Source organism: Geotrypetes seraphini, chromosome 7 (assembly GCF_902459505.1).
Source record: "Geotrypetes seraphini chromosome 7, aGeoSer1.1, whole genome shotgun sequence".
Lineage (NCBI taxonomy): Eukaryota > Metazoa > Chordata > Amphibia > Gymnophiona > Dermophiidae > Geotrypetes > Geotrypetes seraphini.
This window is the reverse complement of record NC_047090.1, coordinates 150,915,153-150,940,716: the sequence shown is the minus strand read 5'-3', so window position 1 is coordinate 150,940,716 and position 25,564 is coordinate 150,915,153. Positions and strand designations below refer to the sequence as shown.

The 25,564-nt window shown below is 43.4% G+C and overlaps 1 protein-coding gene across 2 annotated transcripts in view; it reads right to left on the bottom strand.

The window, feature by feature from the left end:
* Positions 1-25,564, bottom strand: part of BRF1 (BRF1 RNA polymerase III transcription initiation factor subunit) — a 360,212-nt gene that overhangs the window by 283,444 nt on the left and 51,204 nt on the right. The window lies entirely within an intron of this gene.

Below are 25,564 nucleotides of genomic sequence, written 5' to 3'. Positions count from 1 at the left end.
CACTGCTTTCACTGTATGCTAATAGATCTCATGCATATTCATTGGGGAAATCTTGAAAATCAGACTGGATTGCAGTCCTCAAGGAGGGACTTTTGACACCCCTGGTCTAGGGGCTGCACATTGGGAGCATTTCCTAGTTGCTCCTGTTCTTGCTGGCACCAGTTCAAAATAGCAATGGAAACAGGAAAGGCCTGCTTATCTGCATTTTCAGTGAACTGATCAGCAGGCCTTTCTGTAGTCCCTCCTGCAAAAAGTCCAAAACTACCAAAACTGGAGCTTGAAAGGGCTCTACCACAAAGCACCAGCATTAAAAGGACTTCCAGGCCTTAGCCACGGTGGATGTCTGCTTAGCTCATCAGGGCCACCTGCTCAAGAGACATGTCATAAGCCCAAAGAGTTCTGAATTTTGGAAAGAAACTGGACCCTGAGAAGGTCCACTTGAACCAGCAACCTGAGGCCATCAGCCCTCTGGAGACGGACTAGATCTGCATACCATAACCAGTGGGGCTAATCGGGCTGCACTAGGACTACCAACTCCGGATGCCTCACAATCCTGCGAATAACTCACCTGAGCACAGGCCATGAGGGGACACATATAAGAGCTCTTGCTCCAGCCACAGTTGGACTAACGCATCCAACCCCTCACTTCTGGGCTCATACCCTCAAATAAAAAAGTGAGTCATCTTTGTGTTTACTACAGAGGCCATCAGATCCACCCGTGGAGGCTCCCACCACTGCTATGGTGTTGAATGCCCAGGGGGACAGTGGCCATTTTCCCAGGTCGAGTGTCTACCAACTGATAGTCAGCCTGCACGTTTTCTACTCCCGCAACCTGCACAGCTGAGTGTCTGCAGATGAGCTTCCTCCCACTAGAAGAGGAGCTGAGCTTCTAGATGCAATGGAGCACTCCTTGTGCCTCCTTGCCTGTTGGCATAGTCTTCTCAGACAAGGTGATAGCAGTTATCTAACTGCCTTGTCTTCCAGAGACTTCACCAGTGCCTGAAACAAAATGACTCTGAGTTCCAGGAAATTTATGGACTACATCTAATAAGCCAGTGTCCAACAACCCTGGAATGGGTGATCGTTATGACGACTCCCCCAGCCATAAGGGCTAGCATCAGTTAATGGCTGCCAAGTGGAAATGCAAAGAGGCATGCCCATGGAGATGGCAGCCAGCTGCAGCCACCACTGCATGCTGCTCTTCACTACCCCCTACCGGCAACCATGGGAGCAGCTGCTGAAGCAAGTCTGTCTGAGAAGACCAGCAAGAAAAAAGAGTCTTAAGAGAGGTCTCGTGTGTGCTCTCACTTATAGGACCACCTCTATTTATTTATTTATTCATTCATTCAATTTTCTATATCATTCTCCCAGGAGAGCTCAGAATGGTTTACATGAGTTTATTCAGGTACTCAAGCATTTTTCCCTGTCTGTCCTGGTGGGCTTACAATCTATCTAATGTACCTGGGGCAATGGGGGGATTAAGTGACTTGCCCAGGGTCACAAGGCGTAGCATGTGTTTGAACCTACAAGCTCAGGGAGCTGAGGCCGTAGCTTTAACCACTGCGCCACACTCTCCCTGGCTGTTGCCATTGACCCCCAAGATTTGTAGGTAATGCCACACTGTTGAGATTAGAAGCACTTTCTCTCTATACTTTTAGAAAATCTTTAAAAACATTACTTTTTCAACAATCAAAACATGAGTAACTTTACTGAGGATTTCAAAATGTGCTCTTGCTATAATTGATTCATAGGTCCTTTAAACTACCTTTGGTTTCCATCTCCTCAATTCTTTTTGTCAACTGAGTCAAGCCCCTAATGTAGGAGAAGACCCGGTATATAAACCTAAGGATTGGATTGGATGGTCCGTAATGTTTACCATCAAGTTTGCCAGATTCTTGACGAATAGCACGCCCCTTAAAGGGGGGGGGGGGGCTGCTCATCATAGCTTTAGAGGCAGAATCTCCTGCCCACTGTCGGTCCAGGCATCCGCCCAAGTGGAGACTGCATAGGCTGATGCCTTACTCATAACTCTGATGAGATTATACAGAGCATATGGTATATAATATGAGCATCTAAAGGCCAGTTTTCAGATGTCCAAAACAAGAATAGAGAAAATAACCCCCTACAGTGTTTAATGAAGTAGTAGTAGAACCTGTGTAGAGTGCCAGATACAACTCTGTCACCTTGTTGGGCACACTAGATAAGCCATGTAGGTCTTTATCTGCTAGAAAACAACAAACAGACTGCAGACAATGTACAAGATGCAGGCATTGTTTATTAGTAAATGCAGTAACATATACAACCTTATAGCCAACCAAGGGACCCGACACGGTCCGTGTTTCGGATGACACGCCTTCCTCAGGGGTCCATGGTGGTTAAGGTATAAAGCAAACTGCGTAAAAGATAACAAACACACGCCAATCACGATCAAATGGGGTCAAGCAAGTTTTTTTGTTTTTGTTTTTACCATTGTGTAAGACTTGCTTGACCCCATTTGATCGTGATTGGCGTGTGTTTGTTATCTTTTACGCAGTTTGCTTTATACCTTAACCACCATGGACCCCTGAGGAAGGCGTGTCATCCGAAACACGGACCGTGTCGGGTCCCTTGGTTGGCTATAAGGTTGTATATGTTACTGCATTTACTAATAAACAACGCCTGCATCTTGTACATTGTCTGCAGTCTGTTTGTTGTTTTCTGGTTGCTGTTGTTTACTGCAGACTACGTTGGATTTTCTTTCTCCCTTTTGGTCTTTATCTGCTGACATTTACTATGTTATTAGATACATGTATTTCTATATCTAAGTTGCTGCTCAAAGAGCTTACAGTCTACAGAGTACCTGATAATGGAAGATAAAGCAAATTGCCAATGTTACAACTAATATCAGTGAGAGAAGCAAGAAAGACCTTCATTGCTGGCTATTTATTTAATTAAAACTAATATATATCCCGTTAACTTCAGGCACAGACTGTTTGAAGCAGAGTATAATACATTATCACAAAAAAATACAAAACCATAGCTCATGAAATTTAACTGGGTAATAGTTTACCGTATATTTCGCTCCATAAGATGCATTTTTCCCCCAAAAAAGTGGGTGGAAATGTCGGGGCGTACCTTCCAAACTTCCAAAACAGTGACGGTTTCGGCGGGGCTGTGTGCAGTAGCTGGCCTCCCTAGTAGACCACCGTGATGGTTAAAAGGTGCGCAGAGACAGGCAGGCTCCGTTGTGGTTGTTTGGCTTGCTGGGTTGAGAGCGATACATAGTGAGGAGCTTGGTGCGTCGACAGAAGAGACGGCTTACAGGGGCATCCTGCACAGACTTTCAGGGGCGTATAATGTCAAGGGCGTATAATGTCTATAGAGAGCAGCCAGCACCTGCGGTTGATGGAGTCATAGACGAGGGTGTCGCATGCAAATGCAGCGTACAGCCCATGCGTCAGCCCTGATGGAAACAGCTGCCGGTTGGGCCCTAAGACAGCCCCCTTCCCTCCTTTGGCCTTCTACCTTCGGCTGTTGGGCCCTTCCTGCCTCTGCCTCCTTGCCTTCGGATGCTTCAGGACCTTTTACTGGCGACTGAGCCAACCTTGCAGAGATCTGCTGAGCTGCTTAATTGGTAACTGATTTCAATTTACTCCCCGTTTATTTTTATTTATTTTTCCTCTTCTTACATTTGTTTTGTTTTTATTATTTTATTTTTATTTCATACAATTTTTTTCCTATGTTTCTGATTCTCTACCTGCTCTCTTCTTCTCCTTCTTTATTCGATCTTAATATTGTCTATTCTTTTTCCCTATTTGCACATACCGTAGTTTCCATCATTACTTTCCAGGCACCTCAGCATAGATTGTGATCCCTATCTGGGACGGTTCATAGTCATTCGCGCACGAGACATCGGTGCGTCGACAATGCAGCGCCGACCATTCAGTGCAAGACACCAGCGCGCCAGCGAAAAACTTACTTTTAAAGAGCTCCGACACGGGGTGTGATTGGGGACCCCCCCAGTTTAATTCATAATCTTCGCGCTGCCGTTGGGGGGGGGGGTTGGAACTAGAGGTCTGCACGGGAACGGGGATCACGGGAATTCTGCGGCGGGATCCCCCCCTGGCCCATGGGACTCCCAAGGGGACGCCCCCCTGGCCCACGGGACTCCCACGGAGATGAAAACAGGCCCTCCTAAATTCTTGCGATGCAGGCATGCAGCTGAGAGACAAATGCGGCATCACGGCGGAAACAGCCATGCTGAGCAGTGAGCTCAGCACGTACACAGCTGAAAGCCTTGCTTGCTGATTGGTCTAGCGGCATGGCGGGGCGGGATCAGCAAGCAAGGCTCTCAGCTATGTACGTGCTGCTTGTTTGCTCTATGGCTGCAGGTCTCCTTTCTCTGGGGCACCAGACCTCCCTCATACAAAGGCCGGGAATGCAGAGTTGGTTCCATCCAGTAGGGGATGCCTCAGTAGGCTGGACTGCATCACGGCACCGGCTCACTGCTCAGCCACTGGGAACCCAGATTCGGTCCTGTTCTGGGTGGAGGACACTTGGGGGGAGTGGAGGGGGGGGCTTGTTTGCGCCATCATGCTGGCTCACCACTCTGCCTGCAAAAGTACAGAGTCTGTCCCATTCTCGGGGGAGAAAACCTAGCAGGGACCTGGCTGCACCACAATACTGGCTTCTAGAAAGCACAATGGACTGGGGGGGGGTGGTGTCTAGCAGTGTGTGGCACCATTTGGACCCATGTAGACTTGCACGGCCATTCTGATGCTGACCTGAGGTCCCTTTCTCTCCAGCATCTTCCCTCTCCTCCATTTCCATCCAGCATATGCCCTCTCTCTCTCTTTCTCCTTTCCATCCAGCATCTGCCCCTCCCCCTCTTTCCATCCATCATCTGCCCAGCATCTGATCTGTCTCCTCTCTTCCTCCTTTCTGTCCCCTCTGTCATCCCATCCATCATCCACCCTTCTTTCTCCTCCTTCCTTCCAGCATCTGCCCATCTTTCCCCCCTTTCAGCCCAGCATCTGCTTCATTTCTCTTTCTCCCCCAGTGTCTGCCCCATCTTTCTCTTTTCTCCCTTCCATCCGTATCCTCCCCCTCTCCTCCTTTCCATTCAATGTCTTCCTCCCCTCTCCTTTTCTTTATATCCATCATCTGTCTTTTTCTCTCTCCCCAGGCATTCCAGCTTATCTTATCTTTCCCCTTTCATCCAGTGTGTCTGATCCCTCCCCCTTTCTATCTACAGTCTGTCTCCTCTCATCTCCTACATCCAGTATCTACCCCCTCTCACCTGACACCTCAGCCGCTGCCAGACTGATGCAAAGCCTTCCCTCCGATTTCAGCTCCGACTTCGGGGGAAGACTTCTGGGTCGCTACATATGGCGTGCTGCAGGCTGCCTCCAACCTCTGAACTCGAATGAAGTGGTGGGAGGGAGTGCATTTTTGGACACAGAAGTCAAGAACTGGGGAGAGAGGAAGGGAGGGAAAGAAATGCTGAGGTGGGGGAGGGAATAGAAAGGGAGAATTGGGTGTGGGTGTGTCAGTGAGCGGGAAAGAGAGATAGTTGTGTACACATGACGAATGGAAGAAAGAGGAGAATTTTTGGTCATAGGGAGGGAGGTACAGAATATGATAGGGAAGAAAAAGATGAGTGAGAAATGTGGTGGCAAGGGAACAATGGGACAGATTGAAATGGATGCAAGAGGGAGGAATGTTGGACAGTGGTGAAGGGAATGGAAGGAGAGATGTGGCATGGTGCTGGAGATGGGTGATAGAAGGAGAAATGTTGGGCATGGGGCTGGTAGCCAGAAGTATTGTCAGAAAGCAGAGCTGCTTTAATGTTCTTCTCCAGACATGGGATTGTATCCCTCCACTAAAGACTAGTTGGGTCAAACTTAGAAAGAGGTACAGTAACTGCTTTATATTTCAAAAAAGTGTGGGCATCCCTGCATTAGGGTTTGATTAGCTGCATCTCCTGCTGATCCAGCAAAGCCTGGGAGGGCAGGGAGGGAAGGGGGGCTGGGTGCAGAGTTCAGTATATATTAGTATACAATTTGGTTCAGAATGTTTTTTTTCTTGTTTTCCTCCTCTAAATCTATGGTGCGTCTTATGAAGCAAAAATACGGTAATTCTCAGAACTCACTGGCTATTCTGTGAGGTTTTCCATTACTAAAAAAGCTGCTCTGTTCCTACCGACTATTTCACAACTGATTTATTTCTCTCAACTGCACTTAAAATCGAGATGTATGACTATATAGTAAAATCTACAAATTTGCAATATATGTACCCAGAGTTCAAAAGTGGGACAGTACAATATTCTACTGGCATTTTGCTCTACTTCAGGCCAGTAAAGGGAAGAAAGAAAAGTGTTTGTTGTTGGCAATGTTCTCTCACTATCTGTCAAAAGGAAGCCCTGCTATCAGATCCTCTCATATCATGCATGAATTTTTAAATCTAAGAAAAAAAAAAAAGCATATTGAGCAAAGCAAGGAACAATGAAGCACAGGAGCACTTGGTATGGTGCTTTCCTTGCATTTCAGGCTTCCCAGTTATCTTTAGTATGATCAGGGGAACCAAATTGCCTCTTTGGTTGAAGGAGCCAAACAAATCAATACCCATTCCTACCCCAATCTCTCTGTTGATATTGTGTTGGGAAGAATATTGGTAAGACCATAGCCCCAGTGGCCAATTTCATTCCATTATGTTGAGACAGGAGAGGATGAACAATACCACTATGGGAGAGGATTAACAGAGAAAAATAGAGAACAGTAAAGTGAAGAATAATGTATACATCAGTAAACACAACCACCACTATACAGCCAACTGATGATATTCAATCATTATCTGTATAGCTATATGAATAAATTTAGGACAGCCTTTTGGCACACCTAAATTTATCCATACAGCTGATTATTACTGGTTATCCATATAATTTAGAAAGAATGTTCTCCGCTCCATATCAGCACTATCCAGATAGTGCCGGAAAAAATTCTTAGATCACCTAGGCACTATCTATGTATAGCACCATTTAAAATTCACAAATAGGGCACTATAAACAAACATGCTTTTCAATATCAAGCCTACAGGTAGTCGTCGACTTACGACCTATCCAAGTTCCGACTGTTCAACCTTACGACGCCACTTCCGGTCTCCGAAGTCTCGCAACGCAGCGTGATAACATACGCAGGGGTGTTGCCCCACATGAGTTGTTTTGGCGATTTCATGCAGTAAAAATGACAACGAACAGGAAATTGTCTCTCTCCACTCCTCAGCCTTCCAAAAAGGAAAGAAAGGCCATAGAACTGGACACCAAAATGATGATAATGAAACAGTATGAATGAGGAAAGAAAGTGAATGTGATTGCATGTGATCTAAAGCTATCACACTCTACTGTGTCTACTATTATAAAAGACAAAAATAGAATTTGTGAAGCTGTGAAAGGTTCTGCACCTTTGCGGTCAACAGTGATTACGAAGCAACGTACTGGGTCCATCCATGAAATAGAGAAATTGTTAAACATTTGGAAGGAAGATCAGATTCAAAAACGGACACCCTTAAGCCTCTTTACAGTACAGTCAAAGGCTAGAAGTCTGTTTGGGACTTTAAAGGAACGCGCTGGAGAAGACTACAGTCAAGAATTTGTGGCAAGTACTGGTTGGTTTAAGAGGTTTAAAAATAGATTCCAGTTGCATAATGTTCGGGTGACTGGAGAAGCAGCGAGTGCAGATGAGGAAGGAGCTAAAAATTTGTTGATAGTTTAAAAGAAACTAGCTGATGCCCCAGCGATGCACGGGTATTTAATTATAGCAATAACACTGTAAATGGATTCAAATAAAGATACTTTATAGTGGTGAATGAAATTATTTTTTTATAGCTAAATAAAAAGTACAATATTCAAATTATAATGTGAAATATTTGACAAAATGAATACAATACAACTAACGCAAAACGTGATTATAAACAACATTTTTAGTTTCACCTCCTGGAGCAAGAACATATAAATTATTGGGTGAATCCACCCTTGAGCAAGCAACATAGAGTTGTGGGCCGCGAGACCCCCAGAACATATCACTCCAGGTAGTGAGGGATCTGCATACCAAGTTTCGTTCAAATCGGTCAAGCCGTTTTTGAATTACTGTGACAATGGCAGCTTTTTACATTTTTTCCATTGACATGAATGGGTGAAATCTGATTTACTGTTTGTAGCTCCGCCCACGTGTGCAGGTGGGCCGCGAGACCCCCAGAACATATCACCCCAGGTAGTGAGGGATCTGCATACCAAGTGTCGTGCAAATCGGTCAAGCCGTTTTTGAATAACTGTGAGAATGGCAGCTTTTTACATTTTTTCCATTGACATGAATGGGTGAAATCTGAATTTATGTTTGTAGCTCCGCCCACGTGTGCAGGTGGGCCGCGAGACCCCCAGAACATATCATCCCAGGTAGTGAGGGATCTGCATACCAAGTTTTGTTCAAATCGGTCAAGCCGTTTTTGCGTGATCGCGGCACATTCATCTCTTACAAACAATCAGGGAAGCAGGACTCTAGAGCAGACTACCTGGCCAAATCAAAAGCCGTCAAAACAGCAGTCAGGGAGGCTAAATTCCTCATGGAGGAGTCTCTAGCAGATAAATCCTTCTTCAGGTATATCAGTGATAGAAGAAAAAACTCAGGCGGGATTGTACGTCTTAGGAAACCAGACGGAGACTATGTGGAAAAGGATTCGGAAAAAGCCCAACTATTAAATGAATACTTCTGCTCAGTCTTCACCCGAGAAGCGCCAGGGCTCGGCCCTCAGCTACAGACAAGGGTTGGCTCAGTTGACCCGTTTAGTAACTTTGAGTTTACGCCCAGCAGTGTCTACAGTGAGCTGTCAAAGCTCAAGGTTAACAAAGCAATGGGGCCGGACAACCTGCACCCCAGGGTGCTTAGGGAGCTGAGTGATGTCTTGGCGGAGCCACTGTCCGCGCTCTTCAACCTCTCCCTTAGTACAGGCAGCGTCCCGTTGGACTGGAGGACGGCTAACGTCATTCCACTCCACAAGAAAGGCTCAAAGATGGAGACAGCAAACTACAGACCAGTGAGTCTAACATCGATAGTGAGCAAACTAATGGAAAATCTAATCAAACACCAATTAGATAAGATCCTGGATGAGGAGAATCTACGGGATCCCCGACAACATGGATTTACTAAGGGGAGATCCTGCCAATCCAACCTGATCAGCTTCTTTGACTGGGTAACGGGGAAGCTGGATATTGGGGAGTCCCTGGACATCGTGTACCTGGACTTTAGCAAAGCATTCGATAGCGTACCACACCGCAGGTTACTGAGCAAGATGAGTTCTATAGGATTAGGTAACACATTGACGAAATGGGTTGGGAGCTGGCTTGGAGGTAGGCTCCAAAGGGTGGTGGTGAACGGCACCCCCTCCGAAATGACGGAGGTGATTAGTGGAGTACCACAGGGCTCAGTCTTGGGCCCAATCCTATTCAACATCTTTATAAGAGACTTGGCAGAAGGGCTTTGAGGTAAAATAATATTATTCGCCGATGACGCCAAACTGAGTAATGTAGTGGGCAAATGCACAACAGACGAAGATTCAGTGCCCGACAACATGATGCACGACCTACTCCTACTGGAGCGATGGTCTAGGACATGGCAACTCAACTTCAATGCCAAAAAATGCAAAGTTATGCACCTGGGCAGCCAGAATCCATGCAAGTCTTATACCCTTAATGGCGAGATCCTAGCAAAAACGGTAGCAGAACGAGACTTGGGGGTAATCGTCAGTGAGGACATGAAGTCTGCCAATCAAGTGGAGCAGGCTTCGTCCAAGGCAAGACAAATCATGGGCTGCATACGAAGGGGTTTCGTCAGTCGTAAGGCGGAAGTCATTATGCCATTGTATAGATCCATGGTGAGGCCCCACCTGGAATACTGTGTGCAATTCTGGAGGCCGCATTATCGCAAGGATGTGCTGAGACTGGAGTCGGTGCAAAGAATGGCCACCCGGATGGTCTCGGGACTCAAGGATCTACCATACGAAAAACGGCTTGACAAATTACAGCTATACTCGCTCGAGGAGCGCAGAGAGAGGGGGGACATGATCGAGACGTTCAAGTATCTTACGGGCCGCATCGAGGCGGAGGAAGATATCTTCTTTTTCAAGGGTCCCACGACAACAAGAGGGCATCCGTTGAAAATCAGGGGCGGGAAACTACGAGGTGACACCAGGAAATTCTTTTTCACTGAAAGAGTGGTTGATCGCTGGAATAGTCTTCCACTACAGGTGATTGAGGCCAGCAGCGTGCCTGATTTTAAGGCCAAATGGGATCGGCACATGGGATCTATTCACAGGGCAAAGGTAGGGGAGGGACATTAAGGTGGGCAGACTAGATGGGCCGTGGGCCCTTATCTGCCGTCTATTTCTATGTTTCTATGTTTCACATACACACATACATACCTCCGATTTTATATATATAGATAATCAAGGTGGAGGATTACCCGGCAGAGCAAATTTTTAATGTGGATAAAACGGGATTATATTGGAAGCGGATGCCAGGATGCACTTACATCCACAAAGAAGCCAAAAGCATGCCAGGATTTAAAGCACACAAGGATAGACTCACTCTAATGCTTGGAGGAAATATCAATGGGTTCAAGCTGAAGCCCTTATTAATTTATCATTCTGAAAATCCACGTGCATCTAAGAATGTGAACAATTACACTTTGCCAGTTTATTATAGATCAAGCCATAATGCCTGGATAAACCAGGCTTTATTTGAGGATTGGTACAGTAATTGTTATATTCCTCAAGTACGTGAGTACTGTTTGGAGAAAGGAATCCCCTTCAAAATTTTACTGTTGCTTGATAATGCACCTGGACATCCACATCACTTAGCTGATCTCTATCCCCCCTCTATGCCCCTGAACACTACACCACTTATTCAACCGATGGACCAAGGGGCGATTGCTACTTTGAAGGCAAACTATCTCAAAACCACTTTCGCTCAAGCCATAGCTGCTATATATGCCGACTCTGAACTATCACTACATGACTGTTGGAAACACTATAACATTCTTAAGTGCATAAAAAAATCTTGCTACTGCTTGGGACTCAGTGACGGAAAAGTGTATGAATGGTGTATGGAAGAAGTGTGTTAAGTGCTATGTGAACACCTTTGCTGGATTAAACAGTGAACAAGAACTTTATGAGATTTGTGAAGGAATAGTGAAAATGTCAAAAGACCTTTCATTGGAATGTGAAATGGAAGATGTTGAGGATTTGCTAGACCGGGAATCAGGGGAACTTACGAATGAAGAGCTGATAGAATTAGAAGAAGAAAGAGTGGCGGAAGAAAAAAATAAAAAATTAGAGAAAGACTAAGAGGATGAGGCGCCACAACAAATGTTCACCACAAACTCCTCGCCCATTTTGAAGACATGGACACAAACAATGAACGATTTGTGAGGATTGAACGGATGGCAAGCGACACATTTCGTCCTTATTGCGAAATTTATGAAGAGAAAAAAAGCAAACAATTCAGACGAAGCTCACTATGTTTATGAAAAGAGCAACTGCACCCATTACCGGTTCCGCAGCCTCGTCTGATGAAGGAGATATCAACAATCCACAGCCAAGCACCAGTGGTGCCATGACTTAAATGTACTTTACTGTATTTCTTATTTTTGTCTGTTTTTCCACAATTATATTGTTGTTTGACTTAGAAAGAAAGAAAATGTTGTTAACAGATTGCTTTAAGATGATAAAAATTATTAAAATATCATTACCCAGTCTAATATTCTTGCCTTAATTTAACATAGGCCAACTTACGTCCTGATCCACTTATGACCTAGCAGTCGGAACCAATTGCTGTCATAAGTCGACGACCACCTGTATATATTTTTTCCTTCTGGTAAGTTAAACATGGTTTCACTCCACTGTCTTCTAATCCTAACAGCCACTAAATAAGAATCACTGAAGCGCAGCTACTCTTCTGATGTCCGACTACCTGCAATTTTACACCACTGAAAAGTATTTAAATGTATGAGATTACAAGACAAACCTTTATTCCAAAAGTGTAATTCTAATTTTATATTTTCAAGCTATAAAATACTGCTTTCTGGGCTGTACATTCACCTTACTGTTCAACCATACTACTGGCTGAATGTGCTTTGAACTATACCACAGTTTTCTATTATACAGTGTTGTCGAAAAAGGTGTAAATTTTCTTGATATTAAATGATAGCAGAAAACTCAATTGTGCTCGTTAGTTTCACAGGCATTTGCATATTTACAAACTGTTAAAAGCTGAATGGAAAATACTGGATGAGATGCTGTAAGACAAATTTGGCATCATTCTTTTATTTCAGTCTTTAAGAACACTGTTAATTAAAACTGTATAGGTGGTGGTTTCAAGTTGTTAAAATAGTTGAGCCATAAATTAAGGAAGAACACACAAGTGCATGCACAATCTAAGCACCAATTCCACTGCAGTTACACTAGCCATTTTGTTGGCTCTGTATTAGGATATACCAGTGGTCTCAAACTCGCAGCCTGTGGGCCACATGCGGCCCGCCAGGTACTATTTTGAGGCCCTCGGTATGTTTATCATAATCACAAAAGTAAAATAAAACAGTTTTTTGATCATATGTCTCTTTAGCTATAAATTACAATATTATTATTAAGACTTAGCCAAAAGTAAAGATTTATAAACTATGAAGAGTTTTACCTCATGCAAAATTGTCATTCTTTAATAAGACATTAACTAATTTTTTCTGAGGCCCTCCAAGTACCTACAAATCCAAAATGTGGCCCTGCAAAGGGTTTAGGTTTGAGACCACTGGGATATACTGTTCATAAGTTTAGCACTTCACAGTAGGAGCCCAAGCAGTGATGCTCTAGCTTCACTACATTTTATTTAGAACTATTTTTATTTGCAGGAAACAGCTGTTCCACGGGGATGTAATTGTTTCAACCAATCAAGGGTGACTACAAGTTAAGCAAGTTCCTGAGTGAATTTACAGAAATCATCACTGCCCCCACTTACCTACACAGCTGAAAAGTTGTTTTATAAGCAGTCAAAATACTGCAAGAATAACAGGGTAAAATTAAAAGCACTTAAGGATAATACATATTTTTTTGCAGATATCTTCACTATTCATTTCTTTAAGTCTCGTGGTCTCAAGATGATATCCAGACATATACTGGGGGGGGGGGGGGGGGGGGAGGAAGTGTTTGTCCTTCTTTAAGTTGCATTGGAAGAGTGCTTATGATATAGAAAGGTCTCCACTTCAGTTTTTAATCAACATTGGAGTTCAGGGAGATTTTGACTCTAAGGGTACATACTAAATCAGGGGTGGGCAACTCTGGTCCTCGAGGGCTGGAATCCAGTAGGGTTTTCAGGATTTCCCCAATGAATATGCATAAGATCTATTTGCATGCACTGCTTTCAATGCATATTCATTGGGGAAATCCTGAAAACCCGACTGGATTCCGGCTTTTGAGGACCGGAGTTGCCCACCCTGTACTAAATAGTAGAAGTCCTTTATATGGGGCTGCCTATTAGGTTACTAACAATTCAAAATACTTCTGTCTGATTGATTTTCAGGATTAGGAAAGTTTTTTTTTAGCTGAGTTACCTTGGCTACCTATGCGAGCCCAAATATGCTATGTACATTGATGGAACAATGAGAGGTGTGTTTCAGTTTAAAAAAAAAAACCCCACAAAAAACCCTTGTTGATCCTGCTTAGAGGATAAAGTAATAAAGCATTCATAGCATTTTTCAACTTTTTGCTTGATTGGTTATTTTTGCTTCTTTTGCGGTGGTGGCCTAGAAGCAGAAGGTTTAGAAGTATATCGCCTCTGATATGAATAGGAAGGACTAGCAGACTGGAGGCTTAGTCTTTGTTCTGACTAAAGAATTTCTTTTCATGTTGTGTCAATTTTTGCGTGGTCGCCTCAATGGAATCGCCAAAACATTCTTCTCCTAAACATGAAATATTGGCTAATCTATCCTGGAGATTGAAATCCATATCAGAGACTCTTAGTCAAGCTAGACGTCTCATAGCCACCGCAGTCCATAGCAGACTTGATGCTTAATGACAGGGCTCTGTCCGCTGCGATGTGTTTGCATCAACATGGTTTAAACATCGGTACAGAAGGTATGCATCAAATAGACTCAATTCTAATATGTCACCAATGGAAGCATCAATCGATGTCCTCCAATACTGGCCAATCCCAGTCACTGGAAGTCTAACTCCAAACTTGTATGTGGAAATAAATAAACAAGAAAAAGAAAACTTTGACATCAATCAATAGTGTTTTCCTTCTTCCAATCTATAGCCCCAGAGCCAGCTACCATCAGAGAGGGCAAGCCGGGTTGGAGTAGAAACAAAGTCGAAAATCCATCGATGATACTACTACTATTTATTATTCACAGAGGAAGTCAGGATGGCAAGTTGTGTGAAGGCCACTAAGTAAAAGAAGTTTGAAGAAAGTCCAAAATTTATTTTTCCTTTCTACTTTTCTTCATCGTTTGTTTTCAAAAGAAAAGTAGCAGAAAAACTTGAAAAAAAAAATATAAACAGGAAGGCAACTCGATGGAGAAACAAAAGATATGTCTTCTTCATGCTGCAGAAAACAAAAAACTGATGACCTTGCGAGCTGGTGTCAGGCAGGAAGACATTCACACATGTGCAGTGCAGGCAGTCTAAAAGCTTATTAAAGCTTAAAGTGATCTGGAAATTGGAACGACGAGTGAGGTGATTGAATTTGCAGATGACACTAAACTGTTAAAAGTTGTTAAAACGTATGCAGATTGTGAAAAATTGAAGGCTGACCTTAGGAAATTGGAAGACTGGGCGTACAAACGGCAGATGAAATTTAATGCGGACAAATGCAAAGTGATGCACATTGGGAAGAATAACCTGAATCACAGTTACTGGATGCTAGGGTCCACCTTGGGGATTAGCACCCAAGAAAAGGATCTGGGTGTCATCGTAGACAATACGATGAAACCTTCCACCCAATGTGTGCAACCTCATCTGGAGTATTGCGTTCAATTCTGGTCTCCTTATCTCAAGAAAGATATAGTGGCGCTAGAAAAGGTTCAAAGAACAGCGACCAAGATGGTAAAGGGGATGGAACTCATCTCGTATGAGGAAAAACTAAAACAGTTAGGGCTCTTCAGCTTGGAAAAGAGATGGCTAAGGGGAGATATGATTGAAGTCTACAAAATCCTGAGTGGAGTAGAACGGGTACAAGTGGATTGATTTTTCACTCCGTCAAAAATTACAAAGACCAGGGGACATTCGAAGTTACAGGGAAATACTTTTAAAACCAATTGGAGGAAATTTTCTTTTCACTCAGAGAATAGTTAAGCATTGTCAGAGGATGTGGTAAGAACGGATAGCGTAACTGGTTTTAAGAAAGGTTTGGAGGAAAAGTCCATAGTCTGTTATTGAGTAAGACACCGGGAAAGCCACTGCTTGCCCTATATCGGTAGCAAGGAATATTGCTGCATCTTGGGTTTTGGCCAGGTACTAGTGACCTGGATTGGCTACCATGAGAACAGGCTACTGGGCCACTTTATACCACATCCTAGCAAAAACTCCTAAAAGATGTTAACCTTTTTATTCAGTTAAAACTATTAGCCAAGACCACAGATGGCAATAATTTAAATTTTTCAGAAGCTAAGAACTTGCACATTAACATCAATGTCATAACATATTTAAAGTACTTAAGAGTGACATTTGAAAAGATTATTGTTGGTTAGATTTGTTTGTAAAATTTGTTTTATATTTTATGCTCAGATAATAGAAAATGTACTTATTGTTTTGGAGCCATCAAATGCTTTCTCCTCTTTCATTTTCTGGCTTTTAACATACTGTAAGTTGAACACAGCTGCAGAATCCCTCCATGAGAAAGTCAACAGACGATGAATATATAATCGGCCTCTGGAGAAATAAATACAGCTAGTTATGTGCTGGGAAACTGTTAGTCACACCCTTTTCCTGAAAGGGGTTCAAAGGCTTTTCCCTGTTTTCTCTTCCCTGAACAGCTTGCCTGCGACCAGGCATATTTTAAATTACCAAATCAAATCAAGTGAATCTCAGAAAATCACAATTACATCAGTAGAAACTAATCACAAATTTATCATCAAATCAAAAGCACACCAACTGAACACCCAGAGCCAACAGTACACCTTTAAAGTTTCCCCATTCACTTCCATCCCTCAAATGTCTAGGAGGCAATGTAATAAAGGATATAAAGAATTTAACTTATGACAATTTTTAGTACAATTTTCAAAAAGAACTTATACATAAACTCAAAAAGGAAAATGCAAGCAAGTGATTAAAACTCTCAAAAGAAAAAAATCTTCTCTGAATATAGTAGACTTTACAGTAAGATTACCGTATTTTCACATAGATAACGCGCACCCGTGTAAAAAGCGCACACGGGTATAGCGCGCGGAAAACACAAATTTATGTACAGAAATTTTTATATACCGCGCACACCCGTATACCGCGCATGCTGCCCGACTCTCCTCTGGAGACCCCGACTCTCTTTTCGCCCGCCCCGACTCTCCTTTCCCCCTTGAAGCCTGTCCCTACCCTGAAAGCCTGATGCCCCCCCCCCCCGATTCACCTCCCCGCAGGACCGCTCGCACCCCCACGGCCTCCCCCCCCCCATGGAGAAGCTGTCTACCTTGTTTCCGGATGCCAGCGAGCCCAGCTGTTTCCTCTGCCAGCGGTCCCGCCCCTTCTCTGAGCCCTGCTGCGCTGCTTCCTCTTCCGGCGGTCCCACCCTTTCTCTGACGTCAGAGAAAGGGCGGGACCGCCTGAAGAGGAAGCAGCGCAGCACAGGGCTCTGAGAAGGGGCAGGACCGCCGGCAGAGGAAACAGCTGGGCTCACTGGCATCCGGAAACAAGGTAGACAGCTTCTCCATGGGGGAGGGGGGGAGGCTGTGGAGGTGCGAGCGGTCCTTCGGGTGGGGGTGCGAGCGGTCCTTCTGGGTGGGAGTGCGAGCGCTCCTTCGGGGTGGGGGTGCGAGTGGTCCTTCGGGGTGGGAGTGTGAGCGCTCCTTCCGGGTGATGAATCGGGCGTCGTGGGGGGGGGGGGGACTATGTAAAAAAAAATTTGTACAACGCGCTCACGCATATAACGCGCAAGGGTATGCACGGTTTGTAAAAACCACGTATAACGCGCGTTATATGCGAGAAAATATGGTATATCAAACAAATATATAACCAAACCACAATAAACTGTCTCAAAACTCATCACCTCTGTCCAAATCCCCCAATGATAGCATCTCAAAACTAGTGTTCCCTCTAAGCTGCGCTGGCGTGAGCTGGCGCACAAAATATTAGGTCGCAGCGCACAAGTTTCTGGTCACAGCGCAGGACCGGCAAGATTGACTCATTTGAACTTCCTGCCGGTCCGCGCAGGACCGGCAAGATCAGCATCGGAAGCGTGCGCTGGGCCGGAGAGATCTTGGGGAGCCTCCGACAGTGGCTTTCTCCCCTCTCTGCAGCTCTCCTTTACTTCCCAGCGCAGCGATTCACGAAGGCAGCCTCGGGGCTTTTGCTGAGTCATGGCTGCCTCTGATGATGCAACTTCCTCTTTCCTCAGAGGCGGCGCGACACAACAAAGGACCCGAGGCTGCCTTCGTGAATCGCTGCGCTGGGAAGTAAGAAGAGCTGCTGGGAGGGGAGAAAACCACTATCAGTCTGGGAAGCTGCTGGGCAGGGGAAAAAAAGGGACAGCTGCTACTGGAAAGGGAGAAGGAGAGATGCTTCTGGGAGGGGAGGAGGGAAAGGAATCTGGGAAGCTGCTGGGCAAGGAAAAAAAAGGGACAGCTGCTACTGGAGAGGGAGACGGAGAGATGCTGCTGGGAGGGGAGGAAGGGAAGAGAGTTACTGCTGGACAGGAGGCTGGGAGAAAGAAAGAAAGGGGGCAGGCAGGGAAACAGAAGGAAAGAAGAGAAACAGAAAAAAAGAAAGAAAGGTCAGGGAGAGAGGAAGAAAAAGTTGGGGGAGGGAATGAGGTGTGGAGGAGAGAAAGCATACAGGCTGATAGAAGGGAAGAAAGATTGGATGCACAGTCAGAAGAAGAAAGTGCAACCAGAAATCACCAGACAAGGTAGGAAAAATGATTTTATTTTAAATTTAGCAAAGTGGAGGCAGTATTACCACAGTTTTCAAAGGAATTTGCCCAAATAACTTAATAGTTAACTGGGTAAATTCCCAGAGATGAAAACTTCCCTTCACTTACTATGCACAGTTCTGAATTTATATCTGCGGTCTATATTTTACAATATGGTCCCCTTTTACTAAACCGCAATAGTGGTTTTTAGCGCAGGGAGCCTATGAGCGTCAAGAGCAGTGCTGGGCATTCAGCGCAGCTCCCTGCGCTAAAAACTGCTATTGTGGTTTAATAAAAAGGATGGAGGGTATATTTGTCTATTTTTGTATGCTATAAAAACCAAATACAGAGAGAGACTGAGAGCTGTTGACGAAGAGCTACGTGTGTGTCTTTCTTCCATTCCAGCCAGAATATCAGCTTTGTGTTCAGCCAAACAGGCCCAGGTTTCGCACTGAATAAAGTATTTTATAATTTTTATAATTTTTATTTCATAATAAAGTAATTATAAAATACTTTATTTGTGTTTATTTGATTCCTATTCAAGAGAATTACTTTATATATAGTCAATATAGGCAGAGAGTTAAATTTTTTAACATTTTCTAATGGTGGTGTGCCTCGTGATTTTTTTCATGAAACAAGTGTGCCTTTGCCCAAAAAAGGTTGAAAAACACTGGTCTAGAAATTGAAAGCATCAAACGTATTGTCTTCTGGACTGTTTTTAATTTACAGTTTACACATATGGATGTAACAGACATAACTACATTTGTTGTAAAACATTTATTAAGATATCATTTCATCCCTACAATTTCTGTGTTCTTAAAAATATTATTTAACGTTATTTAATTTAGCGTGTAGGCCTAAAATTCCTTTGAATACCTCGTCCTCATGTATCAGCAACTTTGACAACATATTTATTTGGCTCATAACTTGCTGGCGCCCGATATTTTTAGCTCACAGTGAAAAAAGTTTGCTCACAACACCCGCCCGCTTAGAGGGAACACTGACCACCACTACTATTTCATTTATTTATTTGGCATTTAATATACTGCCGTTAGCATGCACAAGTGGTTTACAAATCCTCAAATATATAGTCAAAGGCAGAAAGGAACTCCATCAATAAAAGTTGAAGAGAAAAAAAATTAAAAGTAAGACAAAAAGACGACATCTGAGTACAAATATAATTTACTTACCAAGCAGCCAAGTGGTAGAATCTATTACTCACAGAATTAGGAGGAAAGCCCTATTTAATAGAGTTTTGCAAATTGCTAAAAACATCCATCCATTTATATTACATAAGATCTGAGTTGTAACTGAAATAGCACAGTTACCGTAACAGGTGCTATTCTGGGTCAGCAGGCAGATATTCTCACAAGTGGGGGATATCATCCACGGAGCCCAGTAAGGACAGCGGTAAAAGTGTATTTGCACTAAATTTTCAGAAACTATGTGACTGCATGCACTGCGCATGTGCAAGTACCTTCCTGCCCAATACCGGCCAATCCAGAAGAAAGGCATCTGCTTTGAGATAAGGAAAGTACTGCCTGAAGCAGAAGTGAGGCAATTTGTGGTTGAGGGGAGATGTAAAGAGGTCTATCTGAGGAGTCCTCCATAGTGAGCAAATGTGACACAATACTTTAGAATGGAGAGTCCACTTGTGCATCCAAAGAAATCTGCTGAGCTTGTCAGCTAGAGCAGAGTTTTTCAACACGTAGTATGCGTAATCTTAGGGGTACGCGAGCCACTTCCTCCTTAATGGCTGCCACCGCTGGGGATCCCATGCCCTCCTTCCTGTCCAGCCCCTCCAATGAAGCCGACCCAGGCTTTCCTCCCATGTCAAAGCTGAAGTCGGAGGGAAGCCTTCTAGGTCAATGGGGCACCGCAATACTGCATCCTTTCCTCTTGGCAGGGGACCACTGGGAAGGAGTCTCAAGGCACTGAAGCCACTGAGATAATGAACTTTATGTAAAAAAATAAGAAATAGAAGCAGAACAACTGCAAAAGACTTCTGCACGGATTGCTTGGACAAACTGTAATTGGTTATGTTTGCTATCTCTCAGGCTAAGGGGGTGGAGCATGAGCTCAGAAAAGTGTTGGATGAGCTCAGAAAAGTGTTGGATTTCTGCAACTCCAAGATTGCGGGTTGGGATTGAACACCCAGCATATAGAATCTGGAAGGGACGCAACAGAAAATGAGTTGAGGGACAGAGGGGAAACTGGATTATGGGAAGAAAAGACTAGCCCTGTGTTCTATGGGTTATTAGTGATTGTGCCAAGAAGGGAGGCCACATAATATGCCACTCAAACATCACTGCTCATTTAAAGACATTCACCAAAGAAGAACATGAAATCAGAGATAAGTGTTTATTTTAGTAGGATTTAGCACAGTAGAGCTCTGGATTATTCAAATTTAAAATTGATATTCGGCTGAATCTGAATAACGTATTTGGGATCAAATGAAATATGAATGCTTAGTACAGCTCTGGTAGTAACCGATAAAAGCAATACAATTCAGTTAGAAAGCTTCACAGTAGAAATAATTTTTAAAAACTTAAATATATATACATACACACATACACACACACACACACATATATATGAATAATTTTAATGAAGTACAACATAGCTAGGATGTATTTGTAATCTATGTATGTGCATGTACATGGGGAAAAAAAGAGCAAGGATGGACTAAATCAGAACAGGAATTCTGGAGAAATAACACCTCTTCTCCATCCCCCCAAAATGGCCTAATGCATTTCTATGGAAGGAGTCCCAGTTTCTGCAACACAGATACTTATATACAATGAAAAATAAGAATTAAGAAATTCCTCTTCAACCAGTTTACCCTTTTCTATGGTGCTCCCAAACCCCCATAACTGCCCAACACCTTACAATCTAGTCCAACCCTTAACATTAATCTCATCCTACCAGCCTGCAAACTTTCACCTATAAAACTAACCCCTCCCCAACTGCCTCAATGCATACTCGCACCTTTTCATTCCAGATTTTACAATACTTCCTGTGTTTTCTCAATAGACCAGTAATTGATGATATGTACACAGTGCTGCCAGAATGTGTGTAGAGAAGTTCAGGACTAGACATGATTAAATTTAGGTTACTTTTCAAGTGAAAGTACAATGGTAATAACTCATTCTCTAACTAAATGAGAACCCGATAGATATGACTTAAGCACTGCAAAAATGAGAATCTGATATATAAGTATTAAGCCCATACTACAAAAAAAAAACAAAAACCCTTTATCAAAGGAACTCCAAATATCAAGGCTGATCAAGCTGCAATCTTAGATGAAGAGGGGCATGTAACAGAAAAAAATGTACCTTTGTATGTAACTCTTCTATTCAAAGTTACATCTAAGTCAAGGAAACAGTTACAAATTAAAGATTAGAACAACACTGGATATATTGATTAAAGAGTTTACATCCTCAGGATCTTAATTCTAATATTAATTGGAGAATCTTTTTTTAATATAGGTGTCTCTTTTTTGAATGTGTTTTAATCGTGCACTCTCTTTCTGCCTGCGTGTTCTTTTGGGGGCTGTTCCTGTCAACAGAGTTGATTGAAATAAAGTAAGTTGAGATTTTCAACAACGTTGTTAAATTGAATACTATGGCGCCATTTTCTTAGTATCATCTCTTTCTCATGCCAGTTAACATAATGGGCATTAGCACCTGCAGCTTAGTCTGCTCCTGCGATTTGGCGTCAATCCTGTGCGTCCACTCACAAACATATGTAGTAGCAGAGCGGGACAGTCCCAAATGTTTAGGTAGCCAAGTATTAAAGAAACCATACAAATCAGCAACAGTCTTCGGGAGTCCCACCACCCCGGAAGTTGTTTCTGCACTGCCAATTTTCATGTTCCTCCAGGCGGTCTTGGAGAGTGGTGACTTGCGCTCGCAGGTTCTCAACCTGCTCATGATCCTGCTGAGCCTCATCCTCGCGATCAAATATGCAGCGCTCAACCTTTGTGATGTGCTGGGAATGGGCATTAAATTTTTTGTTGATTCCATCAACTGCTGACTGTAGCTTGTTCAGCCCATCTTCCAAGGCCCTGGTAACCAGGCGAGAAATTTCCTGCATTCACCAGCATTAGAGGGATCAGGTGCTGACACCGATGCCATCTTGGTATACAGCGGAGACAATCTGCTTCTAATGGCTTTTGGGGGTTTTGCCGGCATACCAGTTCCCCAAGGGCTCAGGCGTACCTTGCAGAGGGAAGCACCCTTTTGTACATCGCAGAAACTCGATTCGCCCTCAGGATATAAACAATAGGTACCGAAATATAGCCAATATTCATCCATTGGCCGCAGAGCCCAGCAGCACACGTCTTGCCCAGACTAATGCATCACGTGACCCCATAGCACCATTTTCTAAGTGAAGTTATTCTCCAGCAGAGGTGTGGGGAATATAAGGATTTTTCCCCCGGTGCAGTGGTCTTTGACAGCTGAAGGAAAATGAAGAAATCCAGCCTATATTTGTGACCAGGTCAGTGTGTTTTATAAACTAGCCCTGAATATTCAAAAATCAAAAACAATGCTTTTTACTTGGAAAGGTAACATAACTTCAAAAACACCATTCATATTGGACAATACTCCTCTTGAATCTGTAACCCAATTGAAAATTCTTGGAGTAATAATTGACGTAGATCTTTCATTTCATAGACATATTAGTGAAATAGTTAAATCTTGCTTTTACAGACTACGGCTTCTTCGTTCAATTTCCTCCTTTTTAGATCCCAAATCAATTAATATTCTAGTTCATTCCCTAATCATCTCAAAACTAGACTACTGTAATTCCCTTTTAATCAACATAACCCAGAAAGAAAAGAGACGGCTCCAAATTATCCAAAACACTGCAATTAAACTAATTCACAAAGCAAAAAAATATGACCATGTTACCCCATTATTTATTAAATCACATTGCCTTTCCATCTCTCATCGAATCACTTTCAAAGTTATATTTCTGGTTTATAAAACATTAATCTTTAACGAACCCCAATTTATATCAAAAATGATTGTCCCATACAACTCCTCTCGCTCTTTAAGATCATCCTCATCGAACTTGCTTTCAATCCCCTCGTTGAGAATTATCGGTACAAGACGAAATGATATGTTCTCCGTAGTGGCCCCTGCATTGTGGAACGCCCTTCCAAATTTTATTAAAAACGAAAAAGACATTACTTCTTTTAAAAAAATTTTAAAAACTTATTTATTTCAAGACGCATTTGACTTATGACAGATCTATTCTAAATTCTCTTACTCTTCTAATAATTTAATCAAATTTCTACCTTACCCCATTTTTACCTAATGTGTTTTCCTTTTTATGTAAATTTTAACAAATATTATAATTGTAACTTTTCCCCTCTTTCCTACTTATTCATGTCTGTCCAAATTGTCCGTCTATTGTCTAGCCCATTGAAATTATATGTATTACCACAATCTGTTGGTTTTTAAACTGTACATCGCTTAGATATTGTAATAAGCGATTCATCAAATGTAATTAAACTTGAAACTTGAAACTTTCTGCTGGATAAAGAGTGAATCTTTATTGGACTCCATCTGCTGTCTCGAGTTCCTTAAGAAGCCTTCTTGAACAACCTCTAAGACCCAATGGTCTGATCCTATCTGAGCCCAGACTGACCAAAAGGCTGACAGCCTGCCCCTATCTGGGGAGGGCTTGGCCTGCCCTTGCGTCATTGTGCTTTCTTGAAAGCTGGAGAGGGGAAAGAGTCAGAGACTTGCCGTCTCCTGCCCCTGCTGAATATCTGCTGTGACCCTTGAAATGACCGCTGCATCTCTTGGTTTCCCACGTAAGGACAGAATATTCGAGAGCATCAAAAATCCCCACGTCCTGAACTGTCCAGGTTCTACTGTTCAGCAAGGCCTTAGGGTGACAATCCATAACTGGCCATCAGGTCATCCAGACCCTTGCCAAATAGTATCTGCCCCTGAAAGGGAAGCCTGCTCAGTGTGGCTTTAGAGGCTAAATCTCCTGCCCACTGTCTGATCCAAAGTATCTTCCGGGTGGAGACAGCATAGGCTGACACCTTGCTCATGACTCTAATGTCATACAGAGCATCCATTATATAATTCACCTCAGGAGCATTTGGGAGTCTCTGTCTTCAAGGCCAGGACTTGACAGTCAGGAGTGGCAAGCATGTGCCACAAAGGAACCTGCAGCTGTCGCATTAATCCCTAGGACCAAACCTTCAAATTCTCTCTTGAGGACCATGTCCACTTTACAGTCCTGAGTATCCTTTAACATCACACCTCCTTCACTAGGCAAAGCAGTTCATTTGGTGACCTGCACCACCCGTAAATCCACTTTTGGCTGAACAGCCAGCTGTTGGAAATCTGGAGCCATAGAGTAATGCTTAGACAATCTTAGCCACTCACAGGGACTCCTCTGCTGACTCCTAGTGGTCCGTGACCAGCTTTGTGATGTTTGGATACAAGGGAAAGAATGCGGTCAGAATAACTGAACTGCTCATAATTGAACACTGCAATAAGGGGGCTGGAGGAACTTCCCAGTTTCAATTCTCGCAGCAAGGTAGATATAATTCCTGAGAGCGCAGGAGCTTTGAACAGCTGGCGCACTATGGGGTCTTTCACCTGATCCAAAGCCACTACCACGTTTTGACCTCTGTTCTCATGCAGAGAACCAGACTGCCAAAAAAACTGCATCCTGGGACAATAATGGCATGGAATTGGATTTTCCAATCTTCCAGTCTATGTCAAACAGCATCCTGGTCCAGCTCTGTGTTGTCTGGATGGAGCACATAATGAGGGGATATTTCCCTGTACCACCTCCTCCATTTCACTTAATATAGAAGCTGAGGACCCTTGGCAGTTCAAAAAGGCATTCCACATAAGGCTCACAAAATTCAGGATGAAATCTTGTACTGGGGGCCTCGAGGACTCTGACATGGAACACCTACAGGTATTCCTGAGCTCCACTTCAACCTTGCATCTGCGCTTTAGCCAATGCAACTTTGGAGGGCTCTGGAAAGTGTCTCTTCCCTTGGGATCATGCCTCCTGCAGATTCCCAGCTCTGGAGGACTCAGAGGAGGCTGAGCCTAAGGCTTCCGCCCTTCCCCTGTGTGCTTGGATGATCCTCGACCAGCATTCCAGCGCAAATTTGGTATGATACAGGGGTAATAAGGCCTGATGGGTCCATCCCTATCGATTTTAAGTAAAATCGAGGGGCTTTAAGGCAGATGGAGGCTTTAGGAAAAAAATGATCATTTATAATCCAAGATGGTTGCCGCCAGCAAAAACATGTCAAAAACAACCCATGGGGACAAACCTGAAGTACAAAAAATGCAGGTAAAGAGGTTTTAGAGGTGGTGAACCTTGGCTCTGGCTGCAGAAACCTTCAAATCTCACTTTTGGACACACCCACCCCCATCCCACCCA